Source organism: Etheostoma cragini, chromosome 13, assembly GCF_013103735.1.
Source record: "Etheostoma cragini isolate CJK2018 chromosome 13, CSU_Ecrag_1.0, whole genome shotgun sequence".
NCBI lineage: Eukaryota > Metazoa > Chordata > Actinopteri > Perciformes > Percidae > Etheostoma > Etheostoma cragini.
The window spans coordinates 17,245,342-17,262,008 of NC_048419.1; the positions used below are offsets into that span (position 1 = coordinate 17,245,342).

At 39.9% G+C, this 16,667-nt stretch overlaps 1 long non-coding RNA gene across 1 annotated transcript in view; it reads left to right on the forward strand.

Moving 5' to 3' along the window:
• Positions 1-9,262: 9,262 nt before the first annotated feature.
• Positions 9,263-16,667, forward strand: part of LOC117955519 — a 12,993-nt gene continuing 5,588 nt past the window's right edge. Inside the window, exon 1 of the long non-coding RNA XR_004659073.1 lies at positions 9,263-9,274. This is a non-coding gene — a long non-coding RNA (uncharacterized LOC117955519). The remainder of the gene's footprint in view (positions 9,275-16,667) is intronic.

Consider the following 16,667-nt stretch of genomic DNA (forward strand, 5'->3'; position numbering starts at 1 on the left):
ACAAAAAAAAATGAGACAATTTAACAAAGCACACTGGGTAATAACAAATCAAACATGTGAACTGGTTGTTAGGTACTTGTCACTAGGCTTCCCCAGTCATTGTATATTTGCTGCCAAAGCTGAACACTATCCAAAACTCTATTTCTCAGATGAGTGTCAATTTTTGGAGCTTCCATGCTACCACTCTTTTTTTCTCAAATGACTTGACAAGGCTGTCGTTTGCACAATTTCACAAATAATCATTGGGACCGAAAAGAATATTTGAGTCGTGTATGGCTGCAGCCTGGAGATCTTCTGTCTCTTGCCATCCCAGCTGGTGCTGTCCGCAAGCTTTGACTTTTCAAAAGCTTGCGTCAGGTCGGCTATGTTTTCGTACGTTGGTGTTTTTGAACTAAACAGTACGGAAATCATGCTAATGATACATTTATTTTTTTCAGAGGATGTCTTGCCCCCTATTTCCACAGGATGCGGATCTGCTCCTGAACGACGTCCGAGTAATTTGGTTTCCATTAAAGTTAACGTGTGTATTTCCTCGGACTGCGGAACTGCGTCACAGCACCGCCAATTTGCAGGCCTCCAGAGCAGATATTCTGTTCTATCCACCAGGTCAAGATTTGTTTCGGAACGGCTGCGGCCGTGACTGACAGCTAAAGTCTTGATATCTCGCAAATTCATGTAGAATAGAACCACAAAAATAACAACCGTTTGTTTCCATCCAGAGAAGTAGAGAGGAAACAACTCTGTGCTGTGTTTTCAAGGTTTAGTGTAGGGAAATATGATCCGTTGTGAGCATGGTCTATTTTATTTTGGAAATAACCGGATGTTTTATTTTGTTTTTATGTGCTCGACCTCCTTTCCCGCACAATCTGTTGTGTGCTGAATTGCTGCCGAGCTCCCCCCCCCCCCCTTCAATTACCACAAGATGTGGAACCGCTACGGATCTACTCCGGAACAGCGTCAGAGTAATTTGGTTTCCATTAAAGTCAATGGGCCTCGTTTATGAAACATGCGTAAAACCTAACCCTACTCAGAAAAGACTCAGAAAGAAGAGTTGTTTTCTCTATATTCCTTTTGAATGGAAACACTGGTTCTATTATTACATGAATTTGCAAGATCTCGTGGGTTTTGAGACTTCAGCTGTCAGTCATGGCCGCAGCCTTTCTGCAACAAATCCGGACCTGGTGGGTATTGATGGACGGCGGAGCACGGAGCAGATACGCAGCAGAGCCGATCCGCAGCCATTAGCCATCCTGTGGAAATTGGGGTTAGTTACAACACAATGGAACTAGAAAAGCAGTTTTGTGTATGTATGCGTGGGCAAGAATTATTCAGCTTGGGAAATCGCACGGTCTCTGGTTGACTTAACAGGGATGGACCCATCTGCCAGTGATGGAGGGGCCGAGACTGAGAGCTTCATGGAACTACATGGAAAAATATACACCAACCAAGCCACTTTGAAATTTTGCTTTTTTCATGACTACAATAGTTGGATGACACTACCCATCGACTAGACTATAAAAAATTGCATTACTCTTCCCTCAACAGAGAATAAAAAGACATCATCCTCCGCTATTTTTCTCTGGTGGTCCATTCCATAAATTCTGTCTCTTAGCCGAGGTTAACTAGCAAATAAGCTCACTGACAGTGACATTATTGTTCCTATTTTGGCACAATGTTTAGTAATGACATTAGTAGTGGTCATAGTGAGTGAAAATGTCATGTGAGAGGCACGTCATATTATTTATCTGGAATTGTTCATTAGCTGTGTAACATTTGTGTGATATCTGTAAAGCTGAACTGACTCACAGTAGTAAAACACATTTTATTCTGATTCAAAGACTCTTTCTGTGAGTGTAAGGACACTAACACTATATCCTGGAGTGTAATTGTTAGATAGCTTTATGATGCTATGTTTTGCCAACTGAAGGGGAAAATCTGAGGACAAACAGAGGGGATCCCGGGTGTACATTCACAAACTTGCAAGCTAACAGGGGTTCCTTTAGGTAGGAGAGCAATCCGTATGGCTGGGGAGGAGTGTAGTGAGCACTCCTCACTCCTGGGGAGGAGTGTAATGATCCCAACTCACTGGTTGGGATGTGTTTCTCAAAGGGAAGATTTTCTGTGAACAGTTCGGTTGACAACTTTGTGGTTGGCAGAACTGACATAGTTCGTCATTTGTGGGTACTTCTGACAAGGATGTGGTCTCTCTGCCAAAGTTATTGCCAACAGATAACTGCATGAATTAATTTGTAGCAAGGTCTGTTATCAGGGAATTGGGCTCAGGTGTATCTCATGCCATGTGCTGATTGGATAGAACCCTCACCTCAATCACACCAATTGGCCTAGGCCAAGGAGCAGCTTGCGGCACTGCTCTATCAGCATTTTCCAACCAATTTATGTTCTTCAGATACCGCCCAATGCAGGAATAGATGGAAGAATATGTTCAACATGTGACATGCTTAAGTTATGTGTTGTATTTAAAAGGGCTGGCTGGAAGGTCATCAGAGTGCAGTTTCCTACAATGGTCAAAAGAAGAGGAATTAATTACTTAAGATGTGAAGGGATTTATTTTCTGTGTGGGCGGTGTGCATGTTTGTTGGAGGTGTATATACATTTACATATTAAGCAAATTAACCGATTTCAAGTGATGTTATCAGTATATTTTATCAGTGGTGAGGGCCTTTACGCCCCTGGTTATCAATGTTATGGGCCCTGAGAAACGGAGCAAGACCTATATACAATGCCACCCCTGTGCCCTGACCAAAATCTCTGAAGGAACGTCTGTCTTCACTTTATAGCGGGATGTCAAATTCATATCTCAGTGAGTTGTATCTTTTCCAGTTTAATGACACAAGACTGGAGGATTCCAGTCTGAATCTTCTGTCCCGCATGGAGCCTGTTTATCTTTGCTCACATCAGACATAGATTGATTTGCCTTTAACCTCCTTATGATTAATAAAGATTGGTAATGTCCACAGTGGCGCAATGATCTATTGTGCCACTGTGGGTTACAAACACTACAGCACAAAAGACTGACAGGTCTGGATGGTGAAAGAAAGCTAGAGAATGCCATTTACAGCATTCATAAATGTGCTGTGAATAAAATGTAAATGTAGCTTAATAAACAAAACAGCCCTTTTTGATTGCAATACATTTACCATCTATATCCTTTAATTTACAACCTTATTTGCAGCAATGAATATGTTAGCCAGTTTCTGCAGAGATGCAGGGAACTCTAATTAGTCAGTATGCCTACGTTGAACAGATTAATACTTCCTGCCTGTTTCTTTTTAATGCAGGACTCCCATGAAGCAAGTGACAGGGTGGAGGATCGGGACGTCTCTGCAGCCAGGAACACAGGTGATTAACGAGTGTTTGTGGAATCGTGCTGAGAATATAGTTAGGGTGTGTTCATGTGTGTGACTATTTTCTATGAAAGTGTGTCTATACCTGTTATATGTGCATATGCTTAAGTGCCTATGCATTTCTATTACAGTCAACAGCTTTGTTGTCAACACATCCATAATTCTGACAGCTGTTTGTAGTGTGAATAGATGGTATAGTACTTAGATTGAAGAGATAAAGGCTATGGCAACTACTCGCTCTTGAAAGGTACTCAAGCAGTATCTTAATTAAACCCTGAATAAAATCATTGAGTGTATTAATTATTGGTATATTTTTCTGAGCTAATGAAGAATGGCACGTGATTAAAAAAAGAAATTTGATCAAAACGTTAGCATTTTTTTATTGTGACAGACCTGGTATGTTCAAATTTAAAGAGACCAAGAGGAAAAAATGAGTAGAGATCTCTCATACAAATGATTATTGCCAGTTTCAATATTCACTCTGTATTTTAACAAACGGTATTTGAACTTTACCCACACTGAAGTTTACGCTTAGTCATCTAGACCCCTTCCCGCAATAGTTACCAGTGTGATGACAAGGACATCATCCCTCACTGGCTTCTCGCTCACACCCACTGCCAGTTTTGATGATTACAATGTCTGGCCAGTAGTCTCGAGTTTGCCAGACCCTCCTCCACATGCCGCAAAGCTGTGGAGGGGGTCCGGCTAGTCCACATATCATTCTGGGATAGGAGAAATACGTGCTCTAGTTTATTGACATTTCTTTAAACCAATCATAATCGTCATGGGTGCTGCTAAGTTCCACATGGTGCTGCTGCAAAATAGCCTCCAAAAGGAACTTGTTTTGGTGGAACGTGGACGTTCAAAAGTTGTTTTTAGTGGTGTGACAGAAAACTCAGATTGGACAGATCTATCTATCAGTCTAGCAAGCTGTCTCAAGTTACCCTGCAGAGCTCTGAGGAGCAGTTAACTATAGTCCTCATAAATCCACTGGAGTTTAAAATTCCAACACAATGAAAGTGGGGGGACAGACATCGGTGAAAAGACATGCGTCCAGTTGAATTTCCTGCGGCAACGGAGCAATCCCGGAAGTGGAACGTCGAGGATATAGACTACCCGGCCCCGGAAGTGGAACGTCGAGGATATAGACTACCTGTCCAATGCTGATCAAAAATGGTAAAGAATCCAGTATCATGTCTGGTCTTAAACCAGCCTAAGACCGCTCATGTCACTCCACTTTTCATTATGCTCCACTGTTGCTATTTGCTTTAAAGGCCCTACACACCCATTTTCCAACCACACAAGTGTTTTCACTTATTTGCTTCACTAGGCCGCACCTGAGGACCATAGGTGTGTACAGGCTTTATTAACATCTGCCTGAAAATTTGACCCGTTTTGTTGCAACTATCAGGGTTGAAGAGGTCAAACGTTTGTCATTGTTATTGGTTTATGAACTTTGGTCACCGTGATTCCAAACCTTCACCCAACCTGAACCTGAGCATGAGTCTAATTAGCTAGAATACGTGAGAACTCCTGTTAGGGTGTGCTGGGCCATTGAGTTTAGATCTTCCTAGAGTGGCCACTCGCACAGCACCCTCCTACTGTACTGAACTCCTTGATTCAGGTTTATCAAGAGCGTTCTTGTTCACTACAATATGCAAATGATTGACTACTAGTCCTGTTGTCACTGACACTGGGAATCTGAATCCAAACTCTTCCATGTGGTCTCTTGTTTTACCTAAATGAAGCCAGTCAGAAGAATCCATCCGTGTCTTCAAGAATGAGTTAAGATGTAACTCGTCTAGAAGTGCCTGCTCGCTTAATATGTTCTTTGCTTCCTGTTTTAGAGAGGGATAGATGGAGAAGGATGGGAAAAAGAGAGAAACACTTCTAAGTAACTTCATGCTTCTGTAGTTAATCTGTTATCTAAAGCTTCTACATTATCAGTTTGTGTACTCTTACTTATTCTGAGAGCACAGGAATGAAACAAGTGGTCTATTGGAGACCCAGAGTCTAGTGTGCCTGATTAATTTACTAAAATGTAAGGGTAAAACTGTACCTAAAAGGCAGTTGATTGTGCACTTTCTTTAATGTAAATGTAAATGTGCTGTATTTATGCTTATACGCTTTTCCAGTCTTAACAACTGCTCAAAGCGCTTTTACATCTACAGGAAACATTCACCATTCACACACATTCATACACTGTGGCCGGGGCTGCCGTACTAGGTGCCACCTGCACCATCAGATAAACACTCACACAAATTCACACTCCGATGCGCAGCACCGGGGGCAACTCGGGGTTCAGTGTCTTGCCCAAGAACACTTCGACAATGACTGCAGGGGCGGGGATCGAACCACCAACCTTCCAATTGGCAGGCAACCGCTCTACCACTGAGCCACAGCCTTAATGGTATTTGGAGTGTACCTAACAGTGAAGAATAACAAACTCTTCTCTCTTGTGTACTCTATAGTCCTCTGAGAACATTTATAGTTACACACGGACTGTCCATGGAGTCTTGCCATGTTAAAGCTGCTTAAAAAGAAAAAATGTGTAATATAAATCAAATACTGCTTCAAGACTCTATAAAGTCCACTGCGTGTTGCTTATGTTGGGAAAAAGAAGTACTCTTATAAGTTTTTTGGTAGAAACTTCAGGACACCTTGGTTTTTTTAAATCAATTCTTCAACTTTCTCTAATAAAAGAATCTGTGTTACAGTATAAAACAGCTCTGCACTCTGGAATCTAATAGCTGGATCTGTGGTCAGTGGACTCTTCTTATTTTGTGAAGTTTCCAAAGACAATCGATCAACTATTCATCCTGCCACTCTCCCCCATCCCTCCCAGTCTTTTGACCTATACACTGCTTAAGAACGCTGGAGACTACACTCAACTGCTGCCCTTCTTTGTCTCACCGTCACTCCCAGCTTTCCTCCATCTCTCTCTTTTCTCCCCACAAACTCTTTAATGCATCATTTATTTGTTCCCTTACCCTCCAGACAGCAGAGCGAAGCTGTTGGTTATTGTAAGAACGGGCTCCAGAAATCAGCTTAGAGGGGAACACCATGTTCTCTAATGCTTGCAAATTCACATCAAGCGCAGCAGATTACACGATTAGCTGTGAGATTTACTCAATAACGGGTAATGTTGCTGGATGAATAACGGTACCTGCTGAAGTTGTGCTGTGAGCTGGGTAGAATGCAAAGAATTAAGCAATGTCAAATAAACAGACTGCTGCCCATGCTGTGACTTGCAGAACCCTTTCTGAGTGACTGATGCATGCTTTGACAGCTGAGCTTAAATTGGTCTTGGACTTTGCATTGACAGCTGTTCCTGTAAACATGAATGTATGTAAATTTAGACATATTTCTTCCTAACTGCTCATATTTCATTCTCTCACAATACAAGAGTTATTCAATCTCAATCCTTCATTGTTTTATAATGTAACAGGGATGTCCAAGGTAATTGGTAAACGACGTGTTCACTATTTGAACTGATATCAATTGTGACATTTTGTAGTAGCTGAGCTCATTCTCTTTTTTAGTTGTTTAGCATGTGCATTATGTGCATTGCTATTGAATAACAAGCTGTGAAATATGGATTCTCATGTTTGAGTATTGTTAGTGTTATGAGCTGAATTGATTAACTCTCTAGGGATGGTGGTCCTACGTGTATACCTAATTTTATGCCACTTCAGCTGAAAGAGTGCACAATCAGTTTTTTTTTAGTTTTTTTATGAAGACTTGAAAGAGACATGAACACTAATCAGTTTTAATTTCTTAGCACTCCACTGCAGCTGACAATTTTCTATACAAAAATTATAATGTGATGGTAATTTTTAGTTGTCACACAGCATTCCAATTGCTTTAATGAAAGGCTGGAAGAAGCAGAATACTGATAAACCAGAAGAAGATTTCTTTGATGCTGGCTCTTTATAATAGTACTAAATGCATGAAGGCACTTTTCTCTACAAAAAGCTGCTTAACCTCTAAGAATTATAATAACATATAACAGAAGGGGGAATTCTTTAATGTGGGATATGGAATTCCAACTATCCTTCTTGCTCACCCTGATAATTCTAAGTCAGCAGTGCTTTCACAGGGCTGAAGAGCTTGATGGGATTTATGCAAATCCTACTTGTGTGGACACACACACACATACACATACACAAATGTATACATACAGGTACATGGTCAAAAGAAATTATAAAATTGAAACACTATATAAAGCAGAAGAAAAACAAAAGAAAAGAAAATTTAAACAAGAAATCCCTCTCGTCTTTAAAGCACAGTGGCAATGGTACACTAATAGAGAATGCAAAGGAATGGCACAGTAGTTCATACATCATCTAGAGCCCAACCGATAAAGGATTTTTAAGGCCAATACCGATACAAATATTTGGTTATTTAAAAAGCTGATATGCCGATATATCAGCAAATATATAAATATTTTTTTAAAACGCTTACAAAACATAAACAGATTCCCCGCTCATTAGTCATTTGTAGTTATTTATAAGTTTGCGTTAAAATGATATATAATATATTTTATATAAATATAATTTATTTTGTCACAACAGAACAGAGGAACATTAAAATATTTTAAAGTTCTAATAAATAAAATGTAAAAAAGTACTAATTTAAGATTAAAACACAATAACAAAAACAAACAATGTTGCTTACTTATAAAGCGCCCTCTGGTGGATAAACTATGCAACCCCAATGCTCATAACATGGTGGATGGTCCGTTTTTATTTTTTAAATATTCATTCATCAGAATCATTTGTCATTATAAATGATTTTTGAGTGTGTGTGTGTATATATATATATATATATATATATATATATATATATATATATATATATAAAAAAAAAAAACACCTTTTACGCTAAAGATGTTTTGTCAGAGTTAATTGGCAGTTGACTTTATGTCATTTTATTTTGTGCATTTCTAAAATAAACACCCCCTCGATTCCAGGATTATGTTATATGATATTAATGAGTATGTTCAGGCTTTGGAAGCACAGGGAGAAAAGTTCATCTCTTTGACCCACTAATGGATTAATCTTTCTTGTAACGAGCCCAACCATTACTTACTCAATTACGGAGAACACTCAGTGATTGAAAGTGTCTCCCTGTAATTTTGAAGGGGCCATTACGTAAGGGGGGGATGGGTCTGCATTTAATTGATAAATAATTAATAAGGCCAATGTTAAATTATTTAGCTTCTTCTACTAAGTGAGGGAAGATTGCATGCTAGTACTACTTTTAATTGTATTGTTCAGCATTCAGGCTTGGCTTTTTTTGGAATGCTTATAACTGCACATATTTTTTGGAAACAAAAGTAAATATTTATGCTGTATGTGTAATAAAAAAACTAAAAATATTATTTCACCCCTTTGGAATTGAAGGGTCCAGTGATTAAGAGAAGGTAAAGAAAAATGTAAACAGACAATTTAAGTCTGTTTTGATTAAAAAGTTGAGTATCAAAACTTAAATATGGAGGGTATACATCAGGATCAAAGCTATTGATTCACGATTATATCCAAGATTCAGGATTTACATCTCTATTCCAACAAACTCCTCAAGATCTTAATATGTAATCCAACTATCAAACTGAAACACTCATTTGCAAGCTAAATTAAAAACAACCTGTCACTCAACAAATGTTGAATATTCAAAGTCAGACTTTGTTGTGTGATGAGTTGCTTCATTGTGATGCCAGTTTGTACCTAACCGTACACACACTTTTGTGATTGTTGTTTTTTGGTCGAGTAGCACGCTTGTTAGCCGCTGAACCGCAGCAGAATGCAGGCAGAGCGAGAAGCCGCCAGACTCTAACCTGTTGATCTGTGCAGGACTTCACTGTCAGTGGACTGTTTAGAGACAATGTGACCGACGCGTAACGTTAACTGGTCACTATATGCAAACGTCATATCATAAATGATAGGGAACCCAGCATTGCCGATTATGAGCATTTTCTCGGAACAAACCGTGTCATAGCTCATTACCATAAAGCTATTTTCAACTTTCTGATTGACGCTCTGGGTGCTCAAAACGCCCAAAACACACCACCGACAGATTTGCCGCTCCTTTCAGCTGAGAGAAGCCAGCTTCCATTTAAAACGAATGACGTTAGAAGCTGAAGTCGGTGGTGGTGTGTATGTAAGCCTACAAAGCTCTCATCAGCTTTCACTTATGCAAAATGGACAATTGGAAAAGAAGCTCTGAGCTGATCTGAAATTAGACTGTGGTATATTAGATGAGAAGTGATGGTGGTGAAGGAAAGTGATCAAATCTCTCCATCAGAACTTTTAAATGATAGCCAATATTGCAAAATGTCCGTATCATATTTAATTTACAGAAATTGAAAATTATCATTTTTTATTGTCACAAATGGCTATTTTTTGTGGTAAATGTACTACTGATACATTAAGAAAAGGGTACAAAGCTGTAGCAATGTTTTATTACTAAATCACTAAAACATCTGAATTTGAGTAGTAAAGAAAGAAGACTCAGCAAGACACTTTTTGTCTAAAAAGGATAAAGACAAGTTGACTTGATCTTTAATTTATAATGTGAAGATGATTGCATTGATCTTTGTTACGTGTGTGTGTGTGTGTGTGTGTGTGTGTGGTTTCAGCACAGTCTGTGTGGTTTCAGTGTGGGCTTGGCTGGTACGGGCCAGTAAATAATTAGCTCCGATGTATACGGTTCATCAAAGAACACCTAAACTGGAAGTCTCAGTTGCCCATTTCTTAGCGAGGGGTAATTTGCAGGAGAACAGACCACCATTCTCCATGTCAACAGGAAGCTAATTGTTGTTTGTTTGCTTTCTTTTTTTCAAGGGGATGTGAACGCTTCCCTCCAGCAGGGTATTGGCGGCGGTGTTGAGATTGGTGATGGCAACGAAAAAAAAGATACGGAAGCAGCGAGACAGTCGTAAACAGAGAGGGAGAGAGAGAGAAAGGGCAAGATTACGAAATAGCCATTATTGCCTACACTAATGAGAAATTAATTACGCCACAGCTGGCTGTGCAGACTGTATTAGTGGAGGCTGAACATAGGGGGCAGCATGCGGCATCAGTAAGGCTTGGAAGCGTTGAGATTTGGGGCAGACAACATGGACAATAACTGTGGAAAAGAATCAACATCTAAGGGCAAAAAAGATTGATGTTTGTGATACTTTAAAACCTTTTTAGTGGTCAGTGTTGAATAAAAGACAAAGCTCAGGTAACAGCAACAACATGTCTGACATTTAATACGTATGCACATTCTAGGTTTGCAAAGATGTATACGTGCAAATATGGTGTGCACTCTCAGAGTAGCTTGCCTCGTTGCTAAAGAGATGCTGCCCTTTTGGTGTTGTCAAAGAGCCGGCATTTTGATGAATTCTCTCTCTCTCCTCTCTCTCTCTCTCATATCCTTTGTGCAGACCCTGCTGGACTGCAATTCAGTTTTGCTTTATTTGAACAAAGCTCTTTGCTGGAGAAATTATTGTTTTAAAGTTTTTTTGCATATGGCCTACTTCGTCTTTTTGGAACTCTGTCTGAGCCTAATGTTTAATATTTTATTGAAGTGCAATATTTTTGCCTCCATTTTATTCATAATTTTGGTTGTTTGGTTTTTAATTGGCATATTTATTGTTTTTGATTGTCCCTTTTTTTTGTCCTGTTTTTATTATTTAAGTAAATTTTTTGTTAACAGAGGCAGATTCCACAACAATATTAACATTTATTGCAATAATTTCTAGGACAATTTATCGTCCAGCAAAACTTGTTATTGGGACAGGCCTACTGCCAATACTTCTGCACACTGAGGCCTACTTACCCAGGCAGGCACAGCTGTGAGCTTGACATTTCAAGTTTTCTATCCCTTCCATATCCATTCAAATCTGATGTGAAATGAATGGAGGGGGACTTAATGCCTGGTGGGGACTGTGTGATGACAGCGTGGTACCACACAATGCAGGACACAAAGGTGGGACTGTAGACATACAGGGAGAGACACATGCGTTCACAGTTAAAGGGAAAGGCTCAAAGACACACTGGACAGAGGTTCAGCACACACACAAACACACAAATATTTCCTGTAACTAGAGCTCTCACTGTAGAATACCGTTTTTGGGTTACCTCCAAGGACTCAAGTGAATGTTCCAGAGCAAATAACAAGCTTATAAAGATTAACTGTACCTGCATTGCAGAAAGAAGGAATGCAAATGAAATACATAAATTATGTCTGAGTGTGCTGACAATTTCAATGTAAATGAAAAATAAATTCTACAATTACACAGTTCTCTTTGTACAGCACATTATAAAGTGTCTGTTATAGTCTGTATGAACTTCACCAAAACTCTAAACGCTTAAAATTGAATTAACTAAGTGCAGACTTGGTTGGTACTTACAATTGCTACGCTAATCTTGATTGCCATTAATAGGGCTGCACAACTAATCAAATTCTAATCACGATCACAAGTTTGACTTTTCCCACAATCAAATTTGCGTGATTAAGCGTTTATTTATTTCTTTGTTTTTTTAAATCCATCACTTCATAGAACGCTCCAGGTTTTTTTGCAAAGCCGATCTATCGCTCCGTAAACCATGAGCCAGCCAGAGTTGTTCCCTGCACCGCGCAGCTTTGTTTCAAGATATAGACAGTCACAGAGGACAGAGTAACAGGAGGAAAATTCAACAGATAGCAGTCGGTTATGCGTCGATCTCCAGGTTCACCAGTTTACTAGTAAATGCAACATTTTGTCCCGCCTGTGTTGTTTTTCAGACAACAGCAGTGACCAGTGCTAGTTAGTGTCTGTTCTAGTGTGCGAGTAATATTTTTCATCTAGGACGCACTGGTGCACCTAATGTCCTTGCATCCGCTGTAAGGTTGATATTGATATGGTTATATTTTGCGTAACATGACCCATTTCTTCTGTAAAGCCATGCCTGTGTTGGAGCTCTCCTCTACTCAATCTCTCTCTCTCATCTTACTCTCTGCGCAGCCCTGTCACAAAGTGGCGCCGGTCAACACTTCTGACATTTGTCTACAGTTTTAATTGTTATTAACACAGCTGTATATTGTTAAGTATGAGGGGCAAACCTGTAGTTGTATCAGTTTTTCCTCGGGTAACTCTGCTATTGCGGCCGCCACGACAAAAAACACAGAAGTTATTGAATGCAACTAACTTCAGTACGTTGAGTAATGGCGTGTGAGATGGAGCTGCTGGACTTGGGTGAGAGATGTGATCCATGGCCAGAATATCATACTTCATAAAAATGCAGCGCAGTGACGATACAGACATTTCATACACACGACATGTGTAACTTAACTGACCCGCCGTTCGACCCGTGCTGGACCCATTCATATTGAGTCAGCCGTCACTCTGTGAGTACGTCCATCGCACTAGCTCTCTCTCCCTAACTCTTTTAATCAGTTATTGTTGAAAACTCGGAGATACATTTAAAAAAAATAAAAATCCTACGCTATTTATTTAAAATAGCTAATTTTCATTTACATGTGTTGCAGCTGTATGTCTGTACAACACAACTTCAACATAAGAAGTATGTAAAATAATATGGATGTGAAAGCAGTTATAAATAACCTATGTGACGATAACATTTGTTTTGGTTAAAATCAACAAATAATCGGGATTATCATTTTGGCCATAATCGTGCAGCCCTAGCTATAAATGTGAAAGTACAGTTGATAAAAAAATGAGCCGAATTGGTGCTGTCAACACAGAGTAGCTGCAGCTATACATACAAGCTTCTACTCACTGTAAGCTACTGTAGACAAGAGCGTCAGCTAACTGACTGAAATGCATCTAATGATCTAATAATGCATGTGTCTGTTTGCACACATGCATCTGCGTGTGCAATTATGTGCCTGCAGAGGGTCAGTCATTTATGAAGGGCCCAGTAGAGTTGATATTCAATTATATGATGGAGTATTTGTGAGGCGAGACCGATGGTGCTGTAAAACCGCTGCATGCTATGAAGGTATGCGCCATGGTTAATTTAGCTTTCATAATGAGACGGCCGAGAAGAGAAGACTGTGGGGGCAGTGCAATATAGAGGGATGAAGCAGACTAATGTTGCAGGCGGACTGTGGACAATGCAGTAAGACAGAAGAAACCCTTTGCAAGCTATACAGTACAGTGTACTGGGAAAACTAGTGTGTAGGACCTAAAATGTTTAAGGGGAAATTGGAAAATTTGACAAAAAATATGCAGAGAAGAGAGGGAATAGTTGGAGACTCACAGCCGGTTCAGATAGATGAGAACAAAAGACTGCAAGTGCTGTGACATGTGTTCTCACGCTGTTTTATTAGAGAAGAGAGGAACAGATCAGTCCCTATGGATTAATGCCATTTGTAAAATAGACACACATACACCCTCTTAAGTAGCAACATTGATTGCAAAAAGGCATTTCTACTCACTCCAGTAATGTATTTGTTTGCTCTCATTGGTTTCTTAAGCAGAGAGCAGAAGGGAAGTTAGTTACATTGCATATTTACATCTGTCTTTGTTGAAAAAGATTTTGCTAATCTTATATTAACGCAAATGGACATAGTTTTAATTGGAAGAGTGTTTTCTGAGGTACTGTCTTTCAAAAGTCCTTCAATACAAACCTAAAGGTAAGCTGAGTATTTTCTGAAACCCATTTGAAGCAGTATATTAATGCAATATTTCCGGTTAAATTTGCATATATTACAGAAAGTCTCTACTTTACCTTGCAGCTATGGGGAGGCTAAATACCCATACTGCTAGAACGGATCAGGATCGGCCAGTAGACTTCCTGCAGCCACCGCCATCCTTCTCTGAATGTCGGCAATTTGGAGAGCAGCCATTTTTTCTCTGCCAAAATGAGTTCTGTAGTCTCTGAGAGACACAGTGACACAAAGTGGTGTTGTTCCCGATGGCACTCATGAATCTGACTATAACAGCGACTTGTTTCATAAGGGCAATTATTCCCTGCTTTGACACTCTCTAGACCACTGCTGGCTTCAGGGCAGTAGGCTAGCTACCTCTTCATAGCAACAATGGCCCAATTACCTGAGAATCTCACACATTTCTCAACATAATCAATTATTGTTGCTTATTGTTGCCATACACCGCACTTCGGTGTTGTTTTGGAAGCCAATATGTTTTCTGTTTAATTTGGAGGAATTTGCAACCCTACCATGTCTAGCATAAGTAATGATGTGTCTCATTGGGGTACTTGGCTTTTATTCTATGACATTTTTCAATGAAACTCTTTGTTGTTTGTACTGATAGTTCAACGGAGAGTGTTTCATGCTAATAAAAGAGATGGAAGAGAGCTATAAGGTAAAACTAACAAACTAACAAATATCTTTTACTGGCCTGGCCATCTGATATAACCTTATTCACTTCATGCACTTTGTCACTCATGTGTGGTGCATGACTTCACTCTCGGATTTCATCTCTCTCAGACGTTGCATCATACCAGATGCTACGGTATGAGAGCTTTTGGATTGATTGAATGTTGGCTGGCCCCTCAGACACAGTTATGTCACGGTTGACTGAGCCAGGTGTGTGTAATCAATGAGTCTCATTAGGAGGTTGTTTACCAAACTGCTGATATGCATTGGCCTTTTCACATTGTTTTTCTGGGGCAGGGCAGGCCCATATGGGGATACAGACTACATCATCTCAACTCAATTCATATGTCTTAGTTTGAGCATCCTTGATTCCTTTCCCTTCCTTGCCTTGGCTCCTTGTGTCTTAGTCACTCCCACCTGAGATCCGAGCAGAGGAGGCCAGGAAGAGATACAAGAATAGTGGAGTCGAGGCAACCGCAATTTAACAAAAACAAAAACAAAAAAAACACATCTGAGCCGCTATTTAAAGCAGAGTAATTCTAAATGAGCATGTCACAGCTGCCATGGTTTGTATTTTCCAGCTGTGTGTCACCTCTTTTATACTATATGTCACAGGTGCTGAAAAGACTTCTGCAAGTGATAAACCTGTGCTTCCTCGCTCATAGCTCCTCCGGCAAACCTCCCGTCTCCACAGGATGCATTTTAGGAATTGAGACATTCTTCAAGAAGGCGCGCTGAGATTGATCTTTGGGTTATAGGCCGGAGGACAAAGTAGACAGGACATGAGGAGGTACAAAATAAAGAAATGATAGGCCGAAGTATCAGGCATAAACCTGTTCTTTTCCTCAAAATGTGGCCATGAAAAACATTAATTTTCTAGGGTATCTTCTGGCTGGATCTTTAGGGACGAAAGATTGAATAATCTTTCCTGAGGTGATGAACATTGTCACAACTTAAAACACACAGCACGCTTCTCAAAACAATGTCATTATAAAAAATGGGGGTCCTGGGTTCAAACATGAGCTGTTTTCAGGGCTACATGTAGGTTTCCTCCAATTTTTACATGCATTGTGCTTAAAACACCACAGCCCTGGGCTCAAGTTAAGCTGAGTGTAATTATATGTTGATGTCTGTGCTTTTAATGACGTCTTTGTTTTAGGGCTGAAAAAAGGATTGTGGTTGCGCACGTAAGGTTCAATAAGGAAGCAGGGAGAAACATGCAATGAAAAGAGAGACGGAGGGAGAAATCATTGACAAAGACGCAGAACAGAATCCTAAATGCAACTACTTACTGTGGATTTATTTAGCAAGGGAAAGAGAGAGATAAAGAGGATGAAGGGTGAGGAATGCGAACTCCCCTGTGTCTGAACAAAAGCCTACACTCATTTTCATCACGGTGGAAGCTGGAGGTAACAACAAGCAAGTCAGAGGAGGAGTGGAGTCTTTCTGTGCAAGTATGTGTGCACCTTGTATGTGGTCTTGTGTTTATGTGTGTATCTGTGCAGAGAAGAACGTTATGGTTGACCAGGCAATCATTGTGCAAGCTGACACAGTGGGCAGTGAGGGCGCCAGGACTGGAGAACACATTTAGTCTCAGAAGACTGCCTCTGTCACAACCTGCTGCTCAACTACTCTAAGGATACTGGCCTTTGATTCTTTTCCTTTCTTTTCTGTTGTTCGTACTCAGACTCTTTCATTCATTCTGTGTCTATAGCTCACACTCTCCAGCTCTCCATACTCAATCCTTTGGTATATTTTTCTGGCTTTCTCTGTATCTCTCACTCCACTTCATCCTTTCCCTCTATTCCTCCCTCTCTTGCTCAAACAAACTTTGAATCCATCTCACTCTACGCGTGTCTACCCTTTCACTTTAATTCAATCCACTTTTATTTTAAAGTTCTTTCTGCCAAGCAAAAAAATCTCCAGATTCAGTTCCGCAACTGTAGCAATATGTAACAATATATACCAACG